General features: G+C 41.0%; 2 long non-coding RNA genes across 8 annotated transcripts in view; one reads left to right on the forward strand and one right to left on the reverse strand.

Annotated features, from left to right (window-relative positions):
* The window catches only part of LOC130147823 (uncharacterized), a 140,949-nt gene extending 127,890 nt beyond the window's left edge, over positions 1-13,059 (reverse strand). For 6 of the 7 annotated variants that reach the window (XR_008821360.1, XR_008821358.1, XR_008821359.1 and 3 more), the window contains exon 1: positions 12,920-13,059. This is a non-coding gene — a long non-coding RNA (uncharacterized LOC130147823). The remainder of the gene's footprint in view (positions 1-12,919) is intronic. The other variant, XR_008821361.1, reaches the window with a different exon arrangement.
* Positions 13,060-15,204: 2,145 nt separating this feature from the next.
* On the forward strand, positions 15,205-26,169 carry LOC130147824 (uncharacterized). The gene is made up of 3 exons (XR_008821362.1): positions 15,205-15,340; positions 15,510-18,016; positions 20,093-26,169. It is a non-coding gene; the product is annotated as an uncharacterized LOC130147824 (long non-coding RNA).
* Positions 26,170-26,227: the final 58 nt, after the last annotated feature.

Raw genomic sequence — 26,227 nt, forward strand, 5'->3', positions numbered from 1 at the left:
TCAACTGTTCTGGTTATTGTTGTTATTCTACCTTATTCAATTAAATATCATTTACTATGGCTGCAGTGGCAGAAAATGGCTTACAAAATAAATTACTCTTTCACTCTCAGGTCTTTGAATAAAAAAAGAATCAACAATTCATTACATTTGTGTTCCTTTCTTTAAAATGCATAACCTTGGTCTTATGAGAAAAGAACCCTAATATTAGATATTTCAGAGGCAAAAGCAAGTACTAAGTGTAAGACTTTTCTGACTGATATAAAAGGGCTCAAGAAATTCCTCTCCACATCTGAAAAAAAGGACAGACTATGATTCATCAAGGCCAAAGCAAGAATGGTAGAGAAAGAAGTAGATCTCAAGAATCAGTGATTCTATCACAAGTTCTAAAACTTAAAATCTTTCTTTTTTGAAAGTGTCAGAATTTCACTTTCTTCTGAGTATGCTTCCCAATGCTTGCAGCACTTCTGCTTTTTATCAAAGACTTGTAAAACTTCAAAATTTTCTTCATTACTTTACTGTAACAGGGTCTCTTATGAAATGTTCAGCCTAGAGACGGCCTGGCTGTGATCTCTGATCTGTGTGGAACTCAAAGGTGATGCCAGGTGACCAGCCCCAAAGCTCTGCTGGGGTGCTGCCATGCCTAAGTGCCCAGGTAATCTCAGCTGTCCACCACCTCATCCATGTCCTGCTGAAGGGGCCCCAGGAGGCCACTGCCACACTCTTCTGGCTACCAGCCACATTTCTTGGAGCTGCCTGTCCCCTCCATTCTCCAAACAGCTGATACTGGTCTGGCTGTGCAAGAAATGGGTGTGAGGGGAGGAAGATTAGGGAAAGTTTGCTATTCCTTCATTAGTGCTTTCATTTTGCTGTAATGTGTGAACACCTGCAAAGACAGGGGAAAAATAAAATAAAAATATTTCAGCATTTTCCTCTTCCTCCTACAGGTCAAGACAGGAACGTGAAGGAAAATCCCCTAACGATTAATTTAATGGGTGAGGAGATAGGGATTTTTTTTTTACACACCTAAGTAGATAATAGTGAATGCTGACATTTTTATTTAAGGTCTAAAATCTGTCCTCAAAGAGGTAGAAATAGCTGGGTGAAAGTCTGCATTGTGGGAGAGGCATAGGAGTCTGAAATACTGCCCCTCTTAGCCTCAGAAAAAAAATAAATAAAATATTTAAAGCCTATGAATATAATTTATTTGTGACTTGCCTACAACTACCGTGCTCACTGACTTCACTTGATCTACGCTGGTGGAGTTCATCAGCCTGGCAGAAGTGCTGCTACATTACAGTGCACTGACTCGATTAAAACAGTGCGCAAGCAGCTAAACTGGGGCAGCCCTACATTTACCAGAGCCTCGGCTGGCCCCGGCGGCTCAGGAGAGAAGCCAGCCCTAGCAGAGGGGGGGTGTAGGCAGGCTGCCCTCCACTGCACACCTGGAAGCCTGCATTTGCCAAAAAGAAGCCTCAGCGAGTTCCCTTGTCAGGGGACCGACCCTTACACTCCCGGGGAAGATGTCCCCCTGGGAACAGCATCTCTTTGCTCACGAAGGAGCAGTCGCAGAGCCCTGAGCAGAGCCACTCTGCGATTGCACTTCAGTTGTGCTCATATGCACATAACTTCTTGGTTGCATTACAGTGGTCAGACCAGTGAAAAGGCAAAAATCAGCAGCCATTAAGAGTTATCAAGGTTCAAACACACCCACTACCTCTGCCGCGATTCACTTGATGGGGAGCAGAGAACCATGACTGAAATCCAGCTCATCAGCACCAAGTCAAATATTTGCCATCTCTCCAGGTAGATCCCACTTGACGTCCGAGCTGGCGCCAGCCGGACTCCTGGCTGTTAGCTGATGAGACATCATAAAAACTCAGAAGCAGCAGTTACCTCATACGCAAACAGGTACTTATTAACATCTCCTTACTGGGTCTGACACAGCATAACATGTCCTGTATTCTTTCTGAAATAAGTAGACAGAGGCCCTGAGAGTTTCAATTATAATTATTATTACTGCTAATAGCCAGGAACATTAGGGCACTTACCACCAGCCAGTTGCTCCCCACCTGGGAACCTCTGCTGGGAGCACAAGCGGGTGACTCACCCCTCCTCTTCTTCTGGGACTTTGCTCTTTCTTCTGAGTATTTGAAGTCCACATCATCATTACAAGGTTTTACTTTCTTTTTTTTTTTTTTTTTTCCCCTTTTTAAAAGGAGTATTTTCTTTCTTGCATGGGATCTTGTGGCATCCTTGCCAGGAGCTGTTACTCTGAATGGTCAGAGAGGAGTTTTACCAGGATAGTTACAGCTCCCAGCTTTCTGCTGAAATTTTGGGAGACAAACATCTATTCATTTCAGTCAAATAGCCCAGGACCTTTCTCTTGCACTTGTCACATTCATAAAACAGGTATTACTTTCTCTTTCCTATCCTGCATCAAAACACAGCCTAGCTTTCCTACAGTCATTTTAGTCACAGCAGTTTAACCAGGAGGAATAACTAATACTGTTTTGAGCGGGGAAGCTCAGTACAGAAAGGTCAAGTGGCTTACCCCAGATAGCTGAGCAGGTATGACACACATAGTAGTGAAGCCCAGGTCTACTGCGCACAGGAGCTTTCCTGTGCAGCATAGCAGAGCTGCAGCAGGGTCCTGGTCCTGAGGGGCTCCTTTAGGATCTTCCACAGGATAAATAACTACAATTTCCCACTAACACTCCAAGCATTTCCTGCTATTAAGCTGTTGTTGGTTAACACAGTAATGTCAGGATATCAGATTTAAAATATTTGGCACCTAGAGCCACAATTAGGCTCAAAAGGATGTTGCCCAGATTTGTCAGAGGCAAATAATACCGGCATCTTGCACTCTTTTAGCATCAACTGCTTGCCCAAGTGCCTAGGTATAAGTTCCATTCCTAGCAGATGTCACCCAAATTAAAAAAGACTGTTCTTTACCATAAATTCACATTATTTTCAGCATGTTGGATTAGTATCTGTGATGAAGAGCTTTGCATTTGACTGAAAGAAGCAGCTTTTTTTCTCTGAACTGAGGAGCAGCTGACTTTTGTGGCCTTCTCTCTTTTTTGTCCAGGCCTAATTGTCTTGGGAAAAATGACCCGTTTATCGATTTAAACAAAACAACTGCTCTCCAGAACAGACCAATAAAAGAGGATTTATCTGAGGAGCTACGGGTTTATTGGCTATTGGTTTAAGCTGTTTGTCCTGTTTTAGGAGAGTAACATTTTTATTAGGTTTTTTCCCCCCCTGTTGAAAAGGCTATTAATTATATTGTCATAAGTAAGGAGCTACATTGTTTAATATGGCCGTTAAAAAGGAGGTTTATAGATCACATGATCACAAGGGTTCACTTAGGTCTTGTAGTAATTAATAGGAATGGATGTACAGCAGCAGCTCACAACGTGCTCGTTTGACCTTTTCGCCCTACATATTCGACCTCTTTGGGAGTGTTTTATGTAACCTCCCCAAAACCCGACCTTCATTGCCCTCTGCTGGCTACACCGCTTACTGACTGTGCACGAACTGGGACGCGGGCCGGGCAAGTGACAGGGCACCTGGACAAGGCTGCTAGAGGTAGGAGCTGTCTCAGGGACGGCAACCATGTTAACGACCTTAACCATGGTTACCTACAGGTACATCGCAGGAAGCACACTGCCGCTTAGGGCAGACACATCATGTTAGGGACAGAGTGAATCTTCCTACAACAAAAAAATATTTCAAAAAAACCCCCCGTATTAGTTCAAACCTGTACAGTAGAGCCTGCTCTGATAATCCAGCAGACATTGTACTTTACTAAATATCTTTAAAGACTTTTTTAACGCCTGCATTTAAAACAATTTTATTTCCAGATCAGTGTAAGAATAGCCAATTTCTGCAATATCATAACATGTCTACCGGTGCCTCACAGGAACTGGCCAGGCAGCGCTGCAGAATGGTAGCCAGCCCTCCGTTACTGAGATGTATTTTGTCTCATTTCAACAGTGAATGGTATTGCTTGGTAACACGGTGATTTATGTAAAATGTGGTTATGGGCACAATCCAGCCTCTCACAGATGCATTTCCATGAAACCAGGGAATTTGCTGGTTATTTGGTTGGCAGGGGCAGCTGAGGGGCCAGAGCTGAAGCAAGCACTGATGCAGAGCTCATCCCTCTACTTTAGCAGTGAAAAGTGTACGCTGCAGGTTAAGCGCGCTTGAGGGGTGGGGACATTTGAATTGTGGTTGTCTTTACTACATGTATTTCTTGAATAAGTACAATGTTGTTGTGCCTTCTTTCACAAGCATCTAATTCACTAACACTGAAAATACTCTCCCTTCACACATTCTCCATGTGCTTGGCAGGTGCTGATCACACATGCTGTAGGAAGCTGGCTTTGAAAGAGAGATAAAAATCCCCTTTCTGGCAGAGATAATGCAGCTCATGATTCTCTGGGTCTTTTATTTTTTCAGCCATATCCTTTCCCTTGAAAATGGTTCTGAGAAGATGTTTTTGCCAAATATAAGATAGCATATTTGGCAGAGCACCAAGTAGGCATTTTTTCACCAAGTAGGAGGTTCATATTACACAAGTTGAACCCTACAGGTGCTTTACATAAAAAAAAAAAAAAAAAATTAAAATGAGGAGAACAGAATATTCTGGGCATCTTGAGTTTTCATCAATTAGATCAAAATGTAATCACAGTGTAGTGGACCTAGAAAACTATGGAGTGGAGCTGTCCTTGAGGAAGAAAGAATTACCCTACATTAAAAAAAAAAATTATATAAAGAGCAAACAGAAAAGAAAGTTAAATGAGTCATGGTCTTGGAATGGAGAAGCGGGTATTTCTCTTGTTCTGTCTGAGTTCCCCTTGAAAATCAGCAGTGATAGTGCCCTGTGGTTTTCTTTGAAAGGGTTTCAGGACACAGAGGACTGCATCTGTTTTCCCACGGTTCATCTGCGGACTTTACCAATGCTGTCTGTAACTATCAAGCCAGTTACTGGAAACTCTTGAGGCTCTGCTAGGTCTGCCAGGTAAGATGAGGTTGTCACACAAGACCTCTGCATTCCCTGTGGACAAGAAAGGAAAGTCCCCTCTAAGTAGCTGTCATGGGGCCCTTTAACACTGTATACACCTTTTCCTTTAAAGGGAAGAGAGAGGGGGAGATTGCTATTTTGTTAAATTCACCTTTCAATAATAAGTTTATGCAGCTCCCTAGTTCCTATCCCTTATTCTTCATCACTTAGACTCTTTTCAACACAGTGGATAATATGCTGTAAGAAGAAAGCTGGGTTTTTCATTGGAGGAAAAGATGAGACCTGACTGACAGCCTAGCGAGAAGATGCTCAGCGTGCAAGGACCTTCCAGCCTTCCTGAAGTGCCTCTAGCCAATGTGCTATACAATCAAGGCACAAATGTTTAAACCTTAATTTAATTCATCTGATTCCCTCCAGTCTAATTTGACTGTTAAATCACACATCCTGAAGGAGAAAACAGCTGTGTTAAGTCCAGTGAGCTGCATGTACCTAGAAATGTGAGGCATTCTTTGCTCTAGCTCAGCAGGCTCTGTATGGAGACTCACAGGTTTGTTTGTCTGATTGAGGGTCAGTCAGAAGTGAACAGTACAGTGTGGGCAGGGGAAGTGTCCTCAAACTGAGGTAACGCTGAAAGTGGCTACAGCCAAATTCCTCAGCATCACAATGGTTTCCCACCTGTGACTCATCTGTCTGTCTTGCTGTGACCGTGTATCTGCTTTACACAGCCCCAGAAGGGAATGCTTCCTGTCACACACCTCCTGGGCTTCAAAACAAACATGTAGTGTGACCTAATGCTTCACACCCAGTACGAATTAACCTTAAGAAATTATATCATTAAACTGATGTGCTCCTGGAGGTTGTTAAGCAAGTCGTATGTTAGAGAGCTAAGCAGCTGTCCAGTTATCAGACATTTGGTCTTTATATAGTCAGGATTCTGGATACTGACTGGAGTTAAATGCCAAAATAAAGTGAGATGCATTTGGGATTTAAAAAAAAAATAACAAAATGTCAAGACACCTTGAAGAGTTGAAAGCAGAGCATTTACACTCCCAGGAGATAAGACGGTGAGACCATAAATCCTGCCCTGTCATTAGAACCAAACATTAGAGTATCTGGTCTGTTCAAGAAAACCCACAGAAATGGGAAATGTCATTTATGAATAATTATCCCTTTTTCTGGGCTCCTACTCACTTTACAAAGTCATCTGTAAAAATGGCCCCACCTCCATCAGAGCAAAGGGAAAAGAAAATTTATTCTTGACAAGATGACAAAATGTCAGGAGGGGTCCTCAGCAGGATCCTAGGAAACTGATTAAAAAGAAGACAGGCTTCTTTCTAAAATGTTATAAAATCATATTTTCTAATGGTGTCCCATGGCTTTTTCCTATTCTCCATTAGTCTGGAATGGAAAATGTTCAAAGGATCTTGCCATGAAAACAATTCGTATAGAATAATGAAAATCTCTGCTTCCATCTTGAAAGCAACATGAGCCTGCTATCCATTAAAACAACAGACAACAAATGAAGTTTCCATCCAAGTTCTGGGAAAGGGAAATGTAAACTCATATTCGTCTCTCCCTTGTCCCTTTTGATGTCATACGTACATTCATCAAAGAAATGCAGAAACAAATTGCGTGGAGGATAATGAGTTTGAGGGAAAGTTTCAGAAACTTCTGGCTTCTCTTTTAACAAACACCAAATCAACAACACATCGTTAGCTCATAAGAGACCCTATCCAAAATCAGTGAAATCAGTGGGAAAGCTTCCAGTTGGCTACGGCAAGCTCTGAATCAACAAAAGTGCAATTACAGATGTTTAAAATTTTTTACAGTGAAATTACTTTTTTAATGAAAAATATCTTTTTAACAACAGTGACATTCTCTTGGGACCATTTGCTTTCATTTATGTACTTTTGTCTCTTTGGTAGAGCAGGCTGGACATAAATAAATAAATAAATTTCCATCTCACCCATCCCCCAAACTTTTAAAATTCATTTATTTCTATTTTACTGGAAAAATATGAGAAACTGCATGAAGCCTGGAAGGGCTCAAGAAGGCAGCACAGTGGTCAGATCAGAGAGCTGGACCACCTGGAAAGCTGGTTGCTTGGTAGAAGCAGGGGAGAAATGATCCCAGAGGTGGGCAGCTTAGCCAGTTCTCTTACTTTCTTGGTTGCCCCAGCAAGCAACTCCTTTCTTCTTTGTCTTTTTTGATGTTGCACACAAATTGATTAAAGAAATGCAGAAATTATATTGCATGGAGTCTAAGAAAACTTACAGAAAGTCTTAAAATATGTAAGCAGAATTGATAGATTCCAAACAAGTAGTACATTTGAGCAGAAACGGAGAACATCAGCTGTTTCTTGGTCAGCTGCAGGTATATGGGAACTATACATGATCACCCATGACAGCCTGCAGAGTTCTCTTTCATCATTCTTCCCTCAGCTGTCCATTCAGTTTACTGAAAAACAATAAAATTGTTTTGCAAGTCTCCATCTTCCACCATAATACCTAGAAGATCATCTTGCTGAGCGTTTGTTTTTTTGGTTGTTTGGTTTTTTTGGGTTTTTTTAAGAAGTAATTTTCCCCTTCAATAGAAAGCACCGCACACATGAGACTGATCTGCCCTCAACAAGTGAAACACACCTGTGGTAACATCAAACATCTGGTTTCCTGAAGGTGTCCAGACAAGTACAGTGGCTACAATTATCTGTGTGCATTTAGACATGCTCTTATTTAGGAAAGGGTTATCAGTTGTTGCATTTGGTGTAGGTGTCAAGTAGTGAGGGGGCTGCAGGTGTGGCCCCTGTGAGAAGAGGCCAGCTCCAGTAGACTTACCACAGGACACAGGTGAGCACCACCCAAGCTGGCGGTGCCTCTGGGAAAATGTATTTAAGAAAGGGCACAGACACCAAACAGGCAGATGAGTAAGTGAAAAAGTGAGAAAGAGCACAGTGAACACCAAGGCCAGAGAACGAGGGGAGAAGGAGAAGCTCCCTGCAGCCTGTGGAGAAGACCATGGTGGAGTGGATGTCCACACTGCAGCCCAGGGAGGACCTCATTCCAACATTAGCGGATATTTTCTGAGAGAGCAGCAGCCTGTGGGAAGGCCACACAGGAGCTGGTTTATCTGAAGGACTACAGTCTGTGGAAAGGACCCATGCTGGAGCAAGGGGAAAAACGTGAGGAGGAATGAGCAGCAGAGAGGAGCTGCTAGGGACTGCCCATGGCCTCCCACATGGCCCATCCTGCCTGTGCTGCTCGGGGTGGAGAGGAAGTATAGGTGTCAGGAATGAAGGAATAAATTGAGCCTGAGGAAAAACGGGTGAGTAGGGGGAATGTGTTGCTTTAATCCTTGGTTTTGTTTTTGCTTTTGGCTATCTAAATGTATTTTAATTGCCAATAAATTAATTTTCCAAAAAAAAAGTTGTCTGCTTTGCCTGGGATGGTAACTGGAAGTGATATCCCTGTCCTTATCTCAACCGACAAGCTTTTTAATCTTATTTTCTCACCGTGTACTGCTGAGGAGAGGGAGTGAGCAACTGGGGGGCTGTGTCTAGCTGCTGGCCACATTTAACTCCCCATAGTTGTATACCTTTCTGTTGCTACTGGCTATCAGTTGCATTGCACTACTGTCTCAACATTAATGACATCATTTTTCCCTTCCTTCTTTTCAACTCTTATACAGTGTTGCACATATTTCATGCTATCCTGCCATCCCCTCAAGAACAGTCTCCAGCCTTGTGTTTAGCATTACTAAAATCTGGAGTAATAGTGCTTCTCCTTCCTGCCCCCCACCCCCACGTGTTTTAATTAGCAAAATCTTTGAGCCTTGAAAAGAGATTTACTACATGTCAGCACATGAATTGATGTTACTTGAGCCCATAACACTTTCTCTGTTATTTCATAGCCATAATTTACTGCATGCAAGCATCCTGTTTATTTTGCTAACTACTGATGCATATTGGCCAAACAGATTTGCTGAGATCTCTGCTTAATAACAGCACTCCTGAACAGAACTGGGAGCTGGGAAGCCCTGGTCGTCTGCAGCATCTGAAGACATTATGCCCACAGAAACCAGAACAGGCAGATTCTCAACTTTGTTATCACAGTTGCTCTTCTGATTTGCAGTGTTTAGAAATCCACTTAGCAGAGCAGGCCTGTCTGCAAGAACAGTTAAATCCTCACACCTTGACCACAGTCAGCCAAGTTAGAAACGGCTGCCTGCCTATCAAGTTAGGTCAGAAGCGATTGTTACCAGTTACACCACCCCCTTAGGAGCTATGGCTGGCATAAAATAGGCTATTCCCACTGCACTAGCCCATAGGATTATGTAGGTGTAGGCAGAAGCTGAAATAACTGTCTGGCACCCAAAAAAAAAAAAAAAAATCATCTTTGATTTGTATCTTTCTATCCAGTGCTGTTATACACCATGCACAAATTGCACATTTGTATTCATCTCCTTTTAATAACAAATTGTCAGGACAATTACCCAGTTAAGTCTTGTCTATTGTGTTGTTTTTCTTTCCCAGCTCTCACTTTTTCCATCTTTCTCCTCTTTTATGCTCCTCTAACAATCCTTTCTTTTATGTGGAGGGAAATAACACTCCATCCAAACTGACATTGACTTGCTGACTGGCACAAGGTCTCTGTCACTTCTCAAGGTAAGTTTCTGAGCTTAGGACACAGATCTTGAGCCTGAATGTGTCTTATGGGTAACATCCCAGTATATACTAGAATTTTCCACGTTTATCCAATGCTGTAGTATTATGTTTCCTGAATACTGCCACATGGCTTGAATAAGATGCAAAACGCATTATACTTTCTGTGCATACAGAAGTATGTGAAAAAAAATATGTTTGTTTTCCATATGTAGGAACTCTATGAACTCTGTTTTTCTCTAAATACATTCAGAGGTCCATGACCACATCTGACAATGTTTCCTGTCATCCCTTCGTGTTTCCTATAAAAATCCAGTATGCTACCATAAATGTCAAGAATGAGGCCAGATAGTTTCAATTAATTGTTTCAAGAAGATGCCTTTTAAATCACAGCTTCTTACTCAAAGTGCAGCTGTTTGGGTCACATTACACGTCAAGAGGCAAACTTCATGATTACTGATATTTTCTGTATGTGTAAGTCTCAGAAGGCAAGGAAGTGTGGAGTGCCTACATAAAAGAGCATTTCATAGTGAGAATTGCTTCAGGCACATACACTGCCACTGAAAGGATGGGAATCTTGAGAGGAATATGCCAGTCCTGGATAGATTAGCTCCATTTGATGTGCACCATGGTGACCAGAGCTGCATAAGACCTACAGTTATACCATGCCAATGTTCCCAGCAAACAGGTGAGTATTAATAGATGTTGCTTTCATCATGGCCAAAGGCAGCACATTCTGAAGTCAGCGGAAAGGCTTTCAAAGACAATGAAGAACTTTGATGACATGGTTGTTTTCTGTGATTTAGCCAAGAACTTAAAGAAAACGTAAGCAGGAGGCCTTGTAGATGACCATGTACAAAATACTACTGCTTTTTGCTACTTTATCAGTTTTTTCCCTAGGTTTCAATCTAAAAAAACCCTTCTTGGAGACAGAAGGGTCTGGAAGACATGCATCCTATTAGAAACCTGAAACAGCAGTGTTGCAAAGCTAGGAAACCTTGCTGTGGTACGCCATATAAACCAAATCTGCCAGGCAGGCATAGATTTGTATTACCTGACCTGTGTTAGTTCATCGATTTAAATACCTCCTGCAAAACTGAGATAATTCGGTTCAGCTGAAAAGCTTGCTAGTGAGGTGCTTACGAAGGGAGAGACTCCTTTCCCTGTCTATAGCCTCTAACACAGCTGAGAGACTCCACAAATAGAGACTCTTCTGCTTACTCAAAGCAATAACCTCTACAGCCATTAGCTGCACAATCCCATAAACAGAATTCCTTATTGCCGGCTTCCAAAATCTTTTTTCCACCCCATCTTAATGTAAGGTGTTTCTGTGCAGCTGAACTGTGTCCCACAGGAGCAGATGCAGACCTCTTTAGGTAGGTATGTTGAACTTGCACATTCTTGCACACAATGACCTAAACCACCAACAGTACCAGGGACCTCCTCCACCCATGAAAGTAAGCGGGAGGACTGCCAGTAACTGATTGTCGCAGCACTCTCGAGACTATCAAGCTGCAACAAGGTCTTTTACCATCTCATACCAGCACTCTCTTCACATCAGTCCCTCTGCTGCCTTCTCCTCACCTCATCTCACCTCACCCAGGGCATGCTCACTCTCTTCTCTCTGCTTTTCCTCTCTCCTCTTCTCTTCCTCGGCTGCTCTCTCTCCATTGGCTCTCAACCACTTAACCAGCCAGCTGCACCTTATCTACATCTGCCAACCTGCCACCTGTGAAGCCAGCCCACAGCTGTATGTTATCAATGCTAATTAACCCAGCTTCATTCCTCTACAACTGATGGCTTTAACAAATCAACTCAAGCTTTAAACTTTTCTATTAAAAAATAAAATTAAAAATTAATACAACTCTTTCTTTTTTTGTAGTGTGAAATTTTAAAAAACTGTAAAAAGTGTTACAGTTGCATCACACTACTGCCAAAGTTCTGAAAAGGAAGTTCTGTCTAGACATTTTTAGACTTATCTATACTTTATTCATCTCTGAAAAAATATTTAGGTCCTGCTGTGGTACATGCAGTTTGGTTGATACAGCTAAAGGTTTGTAAAACTTCTCTTGCACATCCTGTTCTTTGAAGAATGAAAAAAAAGCTAGTTATAGAAAGCCTTGAACAAGTTAATTTTTTTGTGGTAGGAAGTGTACTTCTAGCTGGGGAGAGGCACAACTGACTGCATATGGAACTTCCAGGTAAGACCATTTTTCAGATATTTTTTTAAAATACTTTGCTAGTTAATCGCATTTCTCTTGGTGTTCTAACACTGTTCTTCAACTACATTGTCTTCTAGAAGCTTATCCTTTTATACAGTTCGTATTTAGGTAATTGTTTTTATCACAGCCATTTGCCATGAAAATACAAAGTAATAATTCAGGTTAAGGTTTGTACATGATGAGGAAAACAGTAAAGCAATTAAACATTTCACATGAGAAACTATTACTACTGTTCACTTGTTACAATAAACAGTAATAATGAAAATATTACTGCTGATTTTTGCAGCGTTCCAGGAGTCATCTCTTTTCCCAGCTTAAAACTCAACTGCATTACAACATGCTGTAAAAACTCACATGGACCTTACATCTCTGTCAGAACAGTTCAGTGAAAGCTCTGATGGACATAATACTATAACCGTGAAATAAGTATAACTAGAATTGGTAGGCAGTAACATCATAACACACATATTATGAATGTATTCTAATGCATTCTCCAGGGGCAAAAACGTACCAAAGATACTGTGATGCCATAACATAGAAATGGGTATTTCCAAAATAACTTATGAAAATGATAGTTCATAAGCAGTGGGAAATGCAGCTCCTGAGACCCATCATGAGTACGACTAACAAGCATTGCTGAAGAGTCACAGAAAATATATCTCAGGCAAACATGGGAGAAATTATTCAAGTCCATTTTACACAACAGAAAATATACCCAGAGAAGTCAATAGGAATGACTATAAAATACTAATTGGTGGTTAAAATGTGACATAAAAATTGACAGATCTAATTAATACTTTGGAAAGCAAAATTTTAAAGTCACAAAGGCAGAGATGTCAGGTATCAGAAGTATGTGAATCAGAAGGCAAATCTGATAAAATATCATTAAATAAATTATGCAAGTGAATAAAATAAGGAGTTACAAGAAATCTACATAACATTTTTTTTGCCTCTTTTTTTTTTTTTTTTTTTTTTTTTTTAATTCATAGAAGTTGGTTGTAAGTAGCCTACCTTAGATCTTCATTTTTATGGTAGAAAAGATGAAGCATCATCAAGATGTTCAAGCACTATTAAGATTCTCATAGAGAAGATACAGGAATAAACTAATTTTGAAAGTGACTTCCCAATCATTTCTTCACTGATGTAAATTATCTTTAATAACGATAATCAAAGGAGGTAGACACATTTCCTCAGTGGCAGTTCTCCCAGAAGAAGTCCACGTCTGTGTTCACAGCTACAAAAGATTTTTTTTTTTCATTTCATACAGGATTATGTAGCAATTCTTTAGGATTGAGAATATAAGAAAATATTCTTCCCTCTTAGTCCTGCTGAGAGACAAAGGAAACACAGAGCCTGATCTTCGCTTCTTGTGCAGTTGACTGTATCGCCTGCGCTTTCCTCAGGCCACCAGCTCGTCCCACAGTGGGTTATACCTACAGCGGTCATGTGATGTAGAACAGACATGCAAGTACTATATGTACTTCATCAGTCACCAGCTTGAGGCCCCCTCCACATCACAGTTGACTTCACTGGTGTAGGATGAAACTCATACTGAAAGAAACAGGGCACGGCTAGAGGCTGGGGAACCAGTGTTTTGTGCTGTGTTTTGGTCTTGTGGTATTACGGGCACCTGTGAGTTGGGAGTGTGCGCACCAAACACTGTGACAGCTAGGAGAGCATAAAGGAAGCTTTGAACCTTTTTGCATTCCAGACTTCTCTTGTGGGCCTTTTGGATAGACCCAGCAAGCTGCCTTGGATAACCTGAGTCAGGTTAACCTAGACCCCATTTTCAGAATGAAGAACCGCACTTTGGGAAGAAAGAACCGATCTGTTACTTCAACTCTACATTTGGATACTGTGAGCTCTTTTTCTGCATTATTTAGGAGTGTCTGTGACGGTCACAGCTTACCAGCAGAGTACTGGCACTCCAGCAGTGAAGCACCATGCCATCTAAAATTTGGCGGGGGTATTTGATATTTTTGTTCTTCTTCTCTACTTTCAAGACCTCCCCCCATTTCTTCTGCTGTTTTCCTCATGCAACAGCCTTGTCCAAAACTTCCCGTTTATTTTTCATTGATAAAATTTCTCAGTGGTTTTGTAAATATTCATTATTTATTATGTGTAATGATTTAGAAATAGGACATCAAATTACATTATTGTCAATATTGCACAAATGCATAAAATTCAGACATACCACTCACCGAAGATATTGTGTACAGTATTTTGATAAAAAGTAAAAGTCAGGACCAAATAATAGTGGAATGGATGAAAAAATGCCAAGGAAGACTACTATAGCTGCAAAAACGTGTAGACTGGGTACTTAGGGTAGTCTGAGATGATAAATTCTACATAAAATTAAGTATTTTTTTCCATCTACTACCTACATTTGTACATTTGCAATGGCATTTCTCTCAGCACTGTTAGTTTACTAGTTTCAATTATGTCTGCTGATATGATTTTTTCCAAGTTTTCATCTTCCTTGGCAGAAAATGCTTTGGAGATTCACCTCTGTGATAAATTCTGATATAGATATATAGATATATATATATATATATTTCCAAATCCCATTTTCCATATGCTTCTATGACTATTAGAGACATATGAGCATATCAAGGGGAGTTTTAAGAGCTGCTTACAGATTGTGCCACGGACAAAACAGCAAACCAGGTTCGTTCTTCTCATGCCCAAGAACTTTTCCTTCCTTTAGGGCATGGTTGTGAAAACAGAATGTTTATTAATGTAAATTTGCAGGCTTGAGCTTTAAATCTGTAATTGTGAACTGCTAAATAAACCCAAGAGATTGTCTTTAGGTCTGTGCCTGGTTTTAAACACAGTTTTATTCTGTGGTTGCCCTATTTAACCTTTTCTGCTTTTTCACTCTAAACATTTCTGCTGGTTGGTTGGTTGGGGTGAGGAACTAGATGTACCTTGTTCTAAGCCTAATTTAATGTGATTATATTTCTGGAGAGTCATGAAATTAAAAAATAAAAAATGCAAAGTCCTGAACCTGGGAAGAGCTAACCCAGTGCAGTGGTGCAGTCTGAAGACTCGACAGCTTTATGAGCAGCTCTGCTGAAAAGGACTGGGGTCTTCCTTGACGATATGCTCAACATGAGTCAGCAGTGTGCCCTTGCAGCAGCAAAGGCCAACATCATCTCGGACCGAATTACTAAATGTCCTGCTACTGATTATTTCTCTTTACTCGGCACTTTAACAGACTGCATATGTAAACTTGCATCCAGGTTCTCTACCCCGAAGTACATGAAAGGTGAAGACAGGCTTTAGAAATATATTTAGCAAGACGCCACCAAGGTGTTCAGGAGCCAGAGCAACTGTCCTGTAAGGAAAAGCTGGAGGATTTGGGCTTAATCAGCCTGGGGAAGAGATGTTTTAGGGAGGACCTAACAGAAGCCTGCCAGTGCCTACTGGGAGGTAAGGAGAATAAGCCAAGCTTTTCACTGGGGGGACAATGGGTATAATTTGGAACAGGGAAGGTTCCAACTGGACTCAAGGACAAAAAAAAAATAAAAAAAAATCCCTGAAGATAATTAAGCATTTAATTAGGTTACCCAGAGAAGTCATGGAATCCCTTCTCTGGCAGGCTTTCAAGACTCAACTGGACTAAGCCCTGAACAGCGCAGTCTGAATTCATTGTCAAATCTGCCCTGAGCAGGAGATTGGACTAGAGACCTCCCAAGGTAATTTCCAACTTGAATGTTTCTGTATTTAACCACCAATGAATCTGGAGTCTGTTAGGAAATGGGAAATAGATTTATCTTAAAATAATTGAAGAAAACATTGATTTTTCCATTTTTAAAAGCATGCTTTGGAAGAAGTCAAAATTTCATGACCTGCTAGCCAGGAAAGCTTTGTGAAGATGAAAGGAAGGTAAACAGGCAAGAAATTACTAGGGTTTAAAGTGTTATCCTGTTACCCAAATGCCATCTCAGCACTGCAGCTAGTTTAGATCTCATGATGCCCCTCTGAAATGTGTTCAGTGTTGTACAAGCAATAGTACAAGCAATAGCTGTTTTTTCCTGTTCCTATCACGATTCACCTTTTGCTTATGCTTGCTTTTTAGTTTGGTGGACATTGTCAGTCTGAGAGACCTCCCTTCAGTAAGAACCCAGGGTCAGCTTGCTGTGTATGAGGATGGGTTAGTTTTAACAGTCCATTTCTCCAGAGGATCCTTCCACTGTGCACTCCCTCTTGTCACCATCTGAAACATATGGGGTAGATTCCCTGCACGCAAGTGCAGATGTCCACAGCACAGATTTCCATATTTGAGCTAGCCAATGTACCTTCCACGAACATGCCTTATGATTAGTGAAAGCACAAAACGTAGAGATCTCCACCACCCAGTTTTAGACTTCTACATTAGAATAAGACTAATCACAGTGCGGGTGTCTGCATTTGCCAGAGGGAATATCACCATGGTATTTGCATTGTATTGGGACTGAGTCTTTCACCTCAGCTAGAATACAAAAGCATGGGAAATTGTGCTATGGCATCCATATAGCACTCTCATGCAACTTATGGCTACTAGCAAGCTAAACTAGAATTAAATCAATGTGCAAGGGAAGGTAAAAGTCTTTGTAAGCCACTAGCATTCTCCCACGCAGCCCATTTCCCATCAATGAGATGCTGTGCCAGTGACCTCCACAGTAACACTACACTGCGGACCTAGTTGAGCATTCAGTCTAATTCATGCTCTTATGACAAACAACAGATGTTCTTTTCAGCACATTTCCACTGATCTTTACTATGTCATTTGTGCTGGATTTTCCTGCCATAATTAAATATCGTAATTAAATATTTTCTTTCCTTTTTTTATTAATTTATTTGAATTTGTCTTCCCTGCAGTATGGGCAGATTAACTCAGCCATTGGCAGATATTCTTTTTCATTCCAGTCTCACCACTGAAATCTTACAAGTACTGGTGAAAACTAGGTAATTTTCCTCCTGTCTTCACCCCTCAAGGAATGTCACAGATCACTGTGTAATTTGTATGCACATATCAAATGAAAAACTGAAAAATTTTCTCAGTTTAAAAGTAAAAATGTCCCTCCGTGTTCCTCCAATGGGACACCCTGTAGACTTTTTCTGAAAACTTTTCTTTCTTCTCCCTCATATATGATCTTCCCTTAAAAAAAAAAAAAAAAAGAACAAAATTAAATTAAAAACCATTTCTGCTGTTTTACAGTGTCAATAATACTTTTGGGCCAACATTAGAATTGTTCTTCTATATTATCCCAAATAACTATGGTTAAAATAGGGATTTTTCATCACTTAGAAAAACCTAAATGTCAGAAAAGGAATTTTCAAACTTTTTTTTTTTTTTTTTAACTACCAGAACTGTTAGGAAACTCTCTGAATAAAATTATATGCTGTCAAAAGATGGGCTTATGTTTCAGAAGACATACCACCACATTTCCAAAAGACAAAGACCTCTGGACGTGACAGTACAGCTCCATTAACATAAAGGATAAAGCTGCCTTTTATTGCAGTGAGATTGCTCCTTTTTGTTGAAATGAAAGAAAAGTACAGAAAATAGTCCCAAAATCTTGTGTAAAGTTGATATCTAAGATAAATACAAGACCTACATGCTTTCCTAGGATCTGTTTCCCCGCGTATTTGGGGGTCATGTGGTTTTTCCAGACATGCTGGTTTCTGTTTAAGCAATAGTCCTTGCAGAATATGGAGGAATCTACAGCTACAGCCCAAGGCACCTCACTTTGCAAGTCTCCTCAGTACCTGCCTTCAGCCAACTGAGAAGGAAGGGCTTTCCCAAGAGGGTGACTTGAGGAGTCTAGCTTAGCCTAGCCACGGTACCTTCCTCACTAAAAGCCACACAAAGTTAAGAAATGTGAATACCACTTCACAACCTTTAATCTGAACACGGTGTCTCCATGGGCTGTCCCCCATTTGCAGTGGTGCAGATGTGGGAGAAAGTTCATTAATTTCCTTTTCCTCGTGGAAATGCAACATGGCAGAAGATGAGCAAACAGAACCTCAGGGTAATTGCAACCCATCCCTCACCACAAACCACACTTCCTGAAACAATGCACCGGAATCTTTAAGCCAAATACCAGTTGCAGTGCTTTACAGGTACGTGCAACAATAACATGTGTCTTATTCAAGAAAAGGGAAAAGATAAGGTCACTGGAATCTCTTACAATGTCTTCTTTTGTGCAACATCACTGACAGAGATAACAAAGAACTGCCAGGTTACACCTGTCTACTGAGTCATCTCACTAATTCAAACAAAAGATCATCCTTTATTCCAAAACACATTCATGGGAATGTGCCACAGCTGGAAGCTGTCATGCAGGCCTTGGATATGATTGTCAGCAGAATATCGGTAAAATGGGTGTATGGTGATGACTAGGGCACCTTGTCAACTCCTTGAGGTTAACTTCAGTATCAGTAACAGATTTTAGTGTTTCGAATTTCTAGATGTTTGGGCTTGAAACCTGTTAAGTTTTTGGGGGGTTTGGTTTGTTTGTTTTGGGTTTTGGGGGGGTTTTTTGAGGTCTAACATCATCCGTTTCACTGTACTTGCTAAGGAAGAATGCAGATACACAAGAGATTCCAAAGATGTGACTGGAAAGATACCTAAAGGGACTAACATCAGCTGATGGGAGCCAATCTCCCAAGCTCTCTTTATCTGGTGCCTCCCATCCAGGTCCTATGTGGCTTCCCCAGATAGTGATTTAGAGTAGACTTAACCTATGTGTTTGCAGTCATCTCTGTTCATCTCCATCACCTAAAGTAGTGGCTTTAGGGAGACCATACTGCTTTAGGCTATGTATAGCCTGAGTGAATACTCCTATAGGGAAAAATGCAAGTTGTTCCAGTTTTCCTCACTGTAGAGGCCAGCTCATCCACATCTTACAAAGATTGTTAAAGACAAAAAAAGACACTCCTATAAAAAATTCTTTTCACAGAGATTACTGGCAGACATTTCTGCTCAAACTTTGAGGCCTGTCAATTGCAAAAGATCCTGGAAGATACAGATGTGGGTAAAATCATGGTCAGCCGTAGGGTGGATCATACTATGGTTGATCATTAGTGACTAGTATTTAAAAAAAGGCTGTAAGAGAGGCACATGTGACACTAGGAGGTATCAGACAATGGATTTCCAGAGAGACAGAGTAGTTGTACAGGCACACGTAGGACCGTATCTGTAACATAGTGGTAACATTTCTGCTTGGGAAAGCTGAACTCCTACTAGAATAGATGCAGAGAAGGACATCTAGATGAGGTGAATGAAGAAGTTTTCTTGCAACAGGAAACTCAAAATCCCTTCTTTGTTCCATCCAGAAGAAAGAAGACCAAGCTGAGATATTATTTCCCTGCGGAAATACTTACAAGAGAGAGAGTAATTATTTAGAGCAATGCTAGCAAAAGAGCATTTGATTAGAAGCTGCCAAGTGTAAGTTTAGGCTACTTAAATCAGAGTTTGTCTCAAAGGAGTGAGTTTCAAAAGCAGGCTTGAGAAAGAAGAATGGGCAAAATTCCTAAGTAACTTTAATGGATATATAAGCAGGATATTACAGTGTGGTTGCCCCCAGGAGTGGAGGACAGCACTTGATGATTCACTCAGTCCTATGTTTCTGTCTGTCTCCTGTTAATCTTTGGCTTTAAAAAAGCAACAGCAAGAAAATACTCTAGCTAGAAGCTAATCTGAAGCTAAAGATTTTTCTGCATTAACTACATGGGCTTACAAATGTAATAAAATAGCAAAAGGTTATGTTTGGCCAGGCTAAAAATATATTCCAAAACTAAAAGTGAATTGTTACTCAATGGAAGCCAGACAGTGATATTTAACAGCTTTTAATACGCATGGAGATAAAGAAAAGCAACAGCTCAGATACCCGTCAACATTTCAAGATACTCACATGTACTTTTAGATGTCCCCTCTCTCCATCTCTGCCACTCTACTCAAAGTGAAATTGTTTTCAATTAGGTAACGCTAATTTCGTCCTGCTTCTCAGATGTGAATCCTAACAATAGGAGACCACAGCAAGCCATAAAACCTGCGTTTGCTGGGGTTTTTTTAAAACTTCTGATTCAAGTGTTCTGAATATACTAAATATTCACATATATTATGGAGGATAATATATGTGAAAGCAGCTTTCTATTTTAGGAATATGAAAGTCTGTTGTCACTTACCTTTTTCAGACTGAAAGAAAAGTGTTCCACGTCACAACAGATCGCAGATGAAGAGACAACAGCTCCACGAATCAACCACAGTGAAGGAGCTCAGACCTAGGGTAATGGGTGAGCACCACCGAAGGGGTTAGTGCAGGGAATTCAGGTTGTTGCTCTACAAGATGCTCAGGTGAGCTGTTCTACATTGCAAGGACCAAAGCTGAAACCTTTCTGTGGGTAAGGCAGCATGGTCTGCTCAGTCAGTGAGGAATGATCAGCCAGAGCCCCTTTCTAGCAACTGGCTGTTGGGGATGAGCACGGCCACTCCAGGACAGGTCCGCATCAAAAAAGAAGCTTGTTTGGCTTCTTTAGGAGAAGCCTTCCTGGGGACTTGCCAGAGACCTCAATCCCATCTTCTCTGATGCAGGATAGACACTTGAGAACATGCTTAACTTTAAGCATATGAGTGGTCCTATGGACATCAATGGGGTTGCTAATGTGCCTAAAGTTAAATATGTATCAAGTGCTGTGCTGGAATAGGGCCAAGGACTCAAAAAACTTGCAGGATCAAGGTTTGGCTGAAGAACAGAGAGTAAGAAGGGAGACAAAAGCGGAGAGATACCGAGTTGCTCTCATGCCCTCTTGCATCAGTCCCTCATGGAAGCAAGCCCGACGATAAACCCCGTATTGCAGTAAACTTTAAAGACGTACCTGTAAAGAAATCTCATACACTAAAAGATACTGTAAACACATTTTACAGCACACAACGTCTTTTGATTTTGAGATGGTATTACATTTTACAGCAGATACAGTGATGTCACTGCAGGAAAACATCACAGAAACATTGCAGCAGGGCTCCCAGCGCGGGCCTGGCTGACTCACCCTCACAGCTGCGGCAAAGCAGTCCAATGTGTTTCTGGAGAGCAGTCTTGCTTGTGAAGTCTTGATTGCGACACTCTGAGTGCAGGGGAATGCAGCCGTTTTTCGTTTCTTGTGGCAGTCAGAAAGTTTCATTGAATATTTCTGAGCTCTCAATCTCTTCCAAAACACATGATGAATTTCCTGGCTTTCTTCCTTAAAATCTGTTCTGGGTTTCTACCCCTGTCCCCTCTCAAACTACTTTATGTGCACATAAATTAAAAAAAAATTAATATATATATATATATAAAGCACCCTGTATTTTCAAAATTTATTTTTAACTCTTTTTCCAAACTTTGTCAATTTTTATATGCGATCACTTTTATGTTTAAATTATTTGTATTCTGAACTTATCACTGGAATCCACCAGCAAAGTTAAAATAAAAACAGTTGTCCTTTTGCTATTAGTAATGCAACACTGCCAACTAGAGGCATTGGGAACAATCAAATTCTTGTCTTATGGACCGCATCGATAAATCTAAAGGGTTGTATAACTATAAACTCTGAAAGATTGTATTTGCTCTACAGAAATTCCACCTGAATCCTCCAACTACATTGGTGTTTGCATTTTATTTTCTTTAGATTTTGATGCTTCATTAAGTCATTATTTAATCCAAACACCACATCACATCATCCAGAAACTCAAACATAATCAAGTCAGATCTCAAATTACTTCAGGTTCCTCAAAGAGTTACTGAGCCATTCCACCAGCTTTTGGAAATATGGCTCCACAAGACATTGCAAGTATTTAAAAGATCAAAAATTTATAACTTTGAGGGAAAAATAAATACTAGCTATCATTTTCTCAATGCACAATTGAAATAAGACTTCATAATCTGTTGGAATAAAGAAATAATAATCTATTCATGTGGGCTAAAATCCAGTTTCTGTAAGTTTTCAGCTCTGTAAGATGGCGTACACTTTGAGGAGAGGTATTTGTTCACTGCTGAAGCAATAAGATTGAACAGAGAGAAGACATGCACTTGACCAGAAAAAGCTTAGTTACTGCCCACTGCGTGTGATTCCCTGACCTGTACGTGCTTGCTAGTTCATTGTATTGGAAGAGACTCAACATGAAGCTGCCGATGTTCGTGCACCGTGCACAGACTGGGGCTCCGCTGACCCTGCCCTCTTCCCTGCCATGCCCATGATGGCAGGGCACAGCACCGTGCAGCTGCCCACTATCCAGCAAGAGGCAGCTGGAGCAGAGGAGGACAGGGACCTTCTGCAGGTCCTCATGCCGGCCAAGGTCCAACAAAGCCTTGGGGAAAGGCTCTTTCAAGTTGCCCCCCATTCATCTTCTGCCATGTGACCAGATCAAACACAACCCTGTGTGCAGGCAGAGTCTACTGGTAGGGAGAAAACTGCGAGTCCTGAGGATGCACCAGGCTTCCAAGCTTATCCACTGTGCTCCAGACTTAAAAGGTACTCCTGCCTTTTCTAATTAAGGACTGTAAACAGAACACAGCTTGAGGAGCTGTACCTGTAGCAGGTCCCCTGGGAAAAATGTTTCTAAGGGACTCTTCTGAGATGGCAAAATGAATGCAGGCAGGTGGCAATCCTTCATGCTCCTTCACTGCCATCAGGATCCGCCCAGCCATGGCCAGGGAGTGTGCTGTACCCCTCCTGCCTGGCAGCATCTGCCCTGGGGTGCACCAGGAGCTTGGGAGGCCAGAATGGCTTCCAGGGCTTCCCCTTGCTATTGCTCTGTGCTGATATTCAGATGAAGAGAGGCCTGGATCTAAATAAACATGGCTTTTCTTTAGCAGAAGCCTAGAAAATTGGTTGAAAACTACACGGCTAGCACCACAGTGTAGCAGGAAGATCTGCTGGTAGAAGGGCAAGCTCTGCCTGTCAGAGCTGACACAGCATTAAACTAACATACTGTGCAGAACAGTTTGTACTTTCAGACTGAAAGGAGGAGCCAACAATCCAGCACTGTTTCCTTTTATTTACCAAAACACATTTATTCTGTAAAACTCAGCAAAATTCATGAAAAATAATAAATTACATTTTTCCCCCGACAGCCTTCAAAGCTTTATATCTATAAACGTGTCTGTGACATCTGAGAAGCCTGGAGGGCAGGAAAATCATCTCATTGGGAAGTGGAAGCCAGCAGACAGTAGTGACTCACAGATGCACAGAGCAGCAGAGCAGCTGACAGCAAGGTGCCGATTAAGCCTGGAACCAAGTTTTTCAGGGGCTGTCCCACGAGGCAGCTTAAGGATGGAGGAGCCAGTTTCCCAAAAATGTAGAGAAAACCCTGAGGGGGTTGGAGGTGACAGTATTGGAATAAGATGAAGGCTTAGAACTGAAAGCGTAGACATTGGCCTGGGAAGCAGAGAATATGGTTTCCAGCCAGTATAAATCACTGTAAAAACTAATTCAATAAATGTTTTTCCCATTATATTATTATGCTCATGTTCCATAACAATGCCTTTACAGGAATACAAAGCTAAAAAAGTACAGTGGTCCCGTGGAAGCAAACCACTGGGCCCAGGCAACACTGGAGCAGTCTGCCCACTTGAGCATTACCTAGAGCAATGCTTTTAGGAAAGGGGAAAAAAATAAAAAAGGAGGGGGGAAATAAAAAAAAAAAAAAGCATCTGTTGTGAATCAGCTTGTAATACCAGAAGTTGCATTTCCATAATGTTGAACCTTTTGAAAGACACACACAGAAACAAAGCAGTATGTCATATCTAGATTTCTGTAAACTTCTGTACTGAAATGAACCAGAAGTTTTCTAATAATGATTTTTGGCTGTGAGTCAAAATCTAAGCCAAATGGACACTTGCAAGGTTTTTCCATTTATTCATTGTTCTGTTTGGCAGTAAAAGTTAATGCTCAGCACTCTAAGCCCAAAGCGTAGTTCTCAGGTCTGGTACTGTGCCCTGAGGTCCAGACCCACTGCACACCGGTTAGCTGTGTCAGAAGTACCTCTCTTCCATGAAAATATGTGCTCTGTGAAGCTTTCTCATATTGTTTACTGTAAAATTTGTTTGGGCATTATGTCTTTCTAATCTCCTAATTAATTTTGTATTGATTTGCAAAGGCAGATTGGGCATATGTAAAAGTCTTTTACAGAGCTGCTGAAGGATGTTGCAGGAACAACACTGAATTACTGTCACAGGAGCTGTGGTCTCATCCCTTGTTTATGCATGAACTAAGGCAGAGTTGGACAGAAGAACTTTGTCAGCAGCCTCCCTTTCTAGGGAAGGAGATCAACAACAAATGTTTAACCCTCCAAATCAGCCCATGATGATCAGTCTTGCTGTTAGTGAGCGCTAGCTGGAGGTACCATCTAAGACAGACTCAAGGACTCTTCAGCTTCTTGCCGTCAACCTTTTTTAATTCTAATGTCCTGTTGAAAGGATTATTATAAGTTGCCTATTTATAGTCTCCTGAATCGATGTTTCATTTGATGAGTCTGCCTGCCTGAAGCAGCCTAGCGAGGTAAAGCCTTTAAAACTCAGGGCAGTCACTGGCTTCTCTCTGAATGAACACAGCTCACCTCAAAGTTATGACATAAGTCAGAAGGAAATCAGACTTTTAACAGAAGAATTTTAACAGGGTTTTCAGGATGCCAGGGTGAAAATCAGCTACTTCTGTTTACATCAATATTGTGCCAGAGAAAACTAGCCATTCTGACTGTCAAGGGATAGGCATTAATATTTAAACACAAAAGGCCTTCTGGTGTTTTGAAGATTTTCTTCTCATAAGGCTTTGAAAAATCACAGTACTGACAATGTTGGCTTGCTCCACCATGCAGTTGAGTTAGACACATTCTTAAGACAGTTCTCTTTAGCAGGTTCAAAAACAAAGAAGAAAAATCTACCTGCCACTGTGCCACAGTTAATATCCTTTACAAATGTATCACAGCAGTTTTTAAAAGCAAAACTAGGAGCTCTGTGATATCAACTTTCAAAAATAAATAAAAAAAAAGCTCAAACATTGCAATGTTGTCCATCATCACTTAATTCATGATAAGTCTCGCCACACATATGCCTGTGCAATTAAAACTGTAAGGATAATATAGCAGGTATATATTACAAAACCACACAGAATAAAAGTGTCACTATGGGATCTTTTTCCCTAGAAATTCCCTCAGATGTGGACCTTTTTCTTTTATCTTCTGTTCTCATACTAGGAATTTTCATATTCAGCAAATTCAGATCTGTACTCAGCTTAAGGGTTCAAATAAAGACATTCCCACAGGCTGGCAAATCTGATACGGGTATCATGGTAACTAAGCCCAACGTTGCCTGCACTGGTGCTCATGGCCCACAGAGTTCCTGCAGCTCAGTGAACACCGAGTAGCTCATTACACCATCATAACTGAATCACGTAAGTGAGCCATACCTGTGAAAACACTCTGGAAAAGACATAAGTTGAACTACAGAGCCCTAGGGATCTCCGCAGCCTGTGGATAGGAAAGACTGCTCAGACTGGCAGCGATGCTCATCCTCTCACTGACTCGTGCTGCAGACTGCAGCAAGCTACTTGGGTTTGAAGACTGCCTTTTCTGTCTACACCATGGCATCACTTTTGGCACTGAAGGTTTTGTGCACCTTACCCAGGTAAGTATTGTGTCTAAGTTTTGACTCAATAAAATTTTATAGGAATAAATTTTGTTTCTCTTATGCAGTCATTTCAGCTTATGCATATATGAAAGAAAATGTCATATGGGGTTGTCCTGTTACACCCTGATCAGCTTGTTGTTCCTTGCATAAGGGTATACCCTGCCTTGTGCTGGAACAAACACTAATGAGGCCGCAGAAAGGATGAGATCAGGGAATTGATTAATACAGTTGGTTGGGCTTTTTTCTGAACTAGCATTTGCGCAGCACTATGTAAAGCAAAATTTAAGTCAGTTTCACATTTTGTAAATGGGCTACATGTATAGATATGTACCTAAATCCACTGCTGCATGACTCGCACAAAAGCAGTGGCATGCGATTCCAAGTATCAGTTACCCTACAATGTCTTTTGCTTTCTAGAAGTCTGTTCTTTTCACACGCTTTTTTGCTGCCTTGCTCTGCCCCATATTCAGCTAATTCTTACATTTCCTAATTTTCACCTGGATACAACTGCATATACACAGTTAACCTATAGTTAATTGTACTTCCAAAATGAATCTTTTAGAACGGAAGAGAAAAATGGGAACACCTTCTGCCCACATTACCCTTGAGACTAAGAGCATGCTAATTCAATAAATGAGTGTAGAAACATGTCTTCAGTGCAGGGATT

The sequence above is a fragment of the Falco biarmicus genome, chromosome 4, assembly GCF_023638135.1.
Source record: "Falco biarmicus isolate bFalBia1 chromosome 4, bFalBia1.pri, whole genome shotgun sequence".
In the NCBI taxonomy this organism is placed as follows: domain Eukaryota; kingdom Metazoa; phylum Chordata; class Aves; order Falconiformes; family Falconidae; genus Falco; species Falco biarmicus.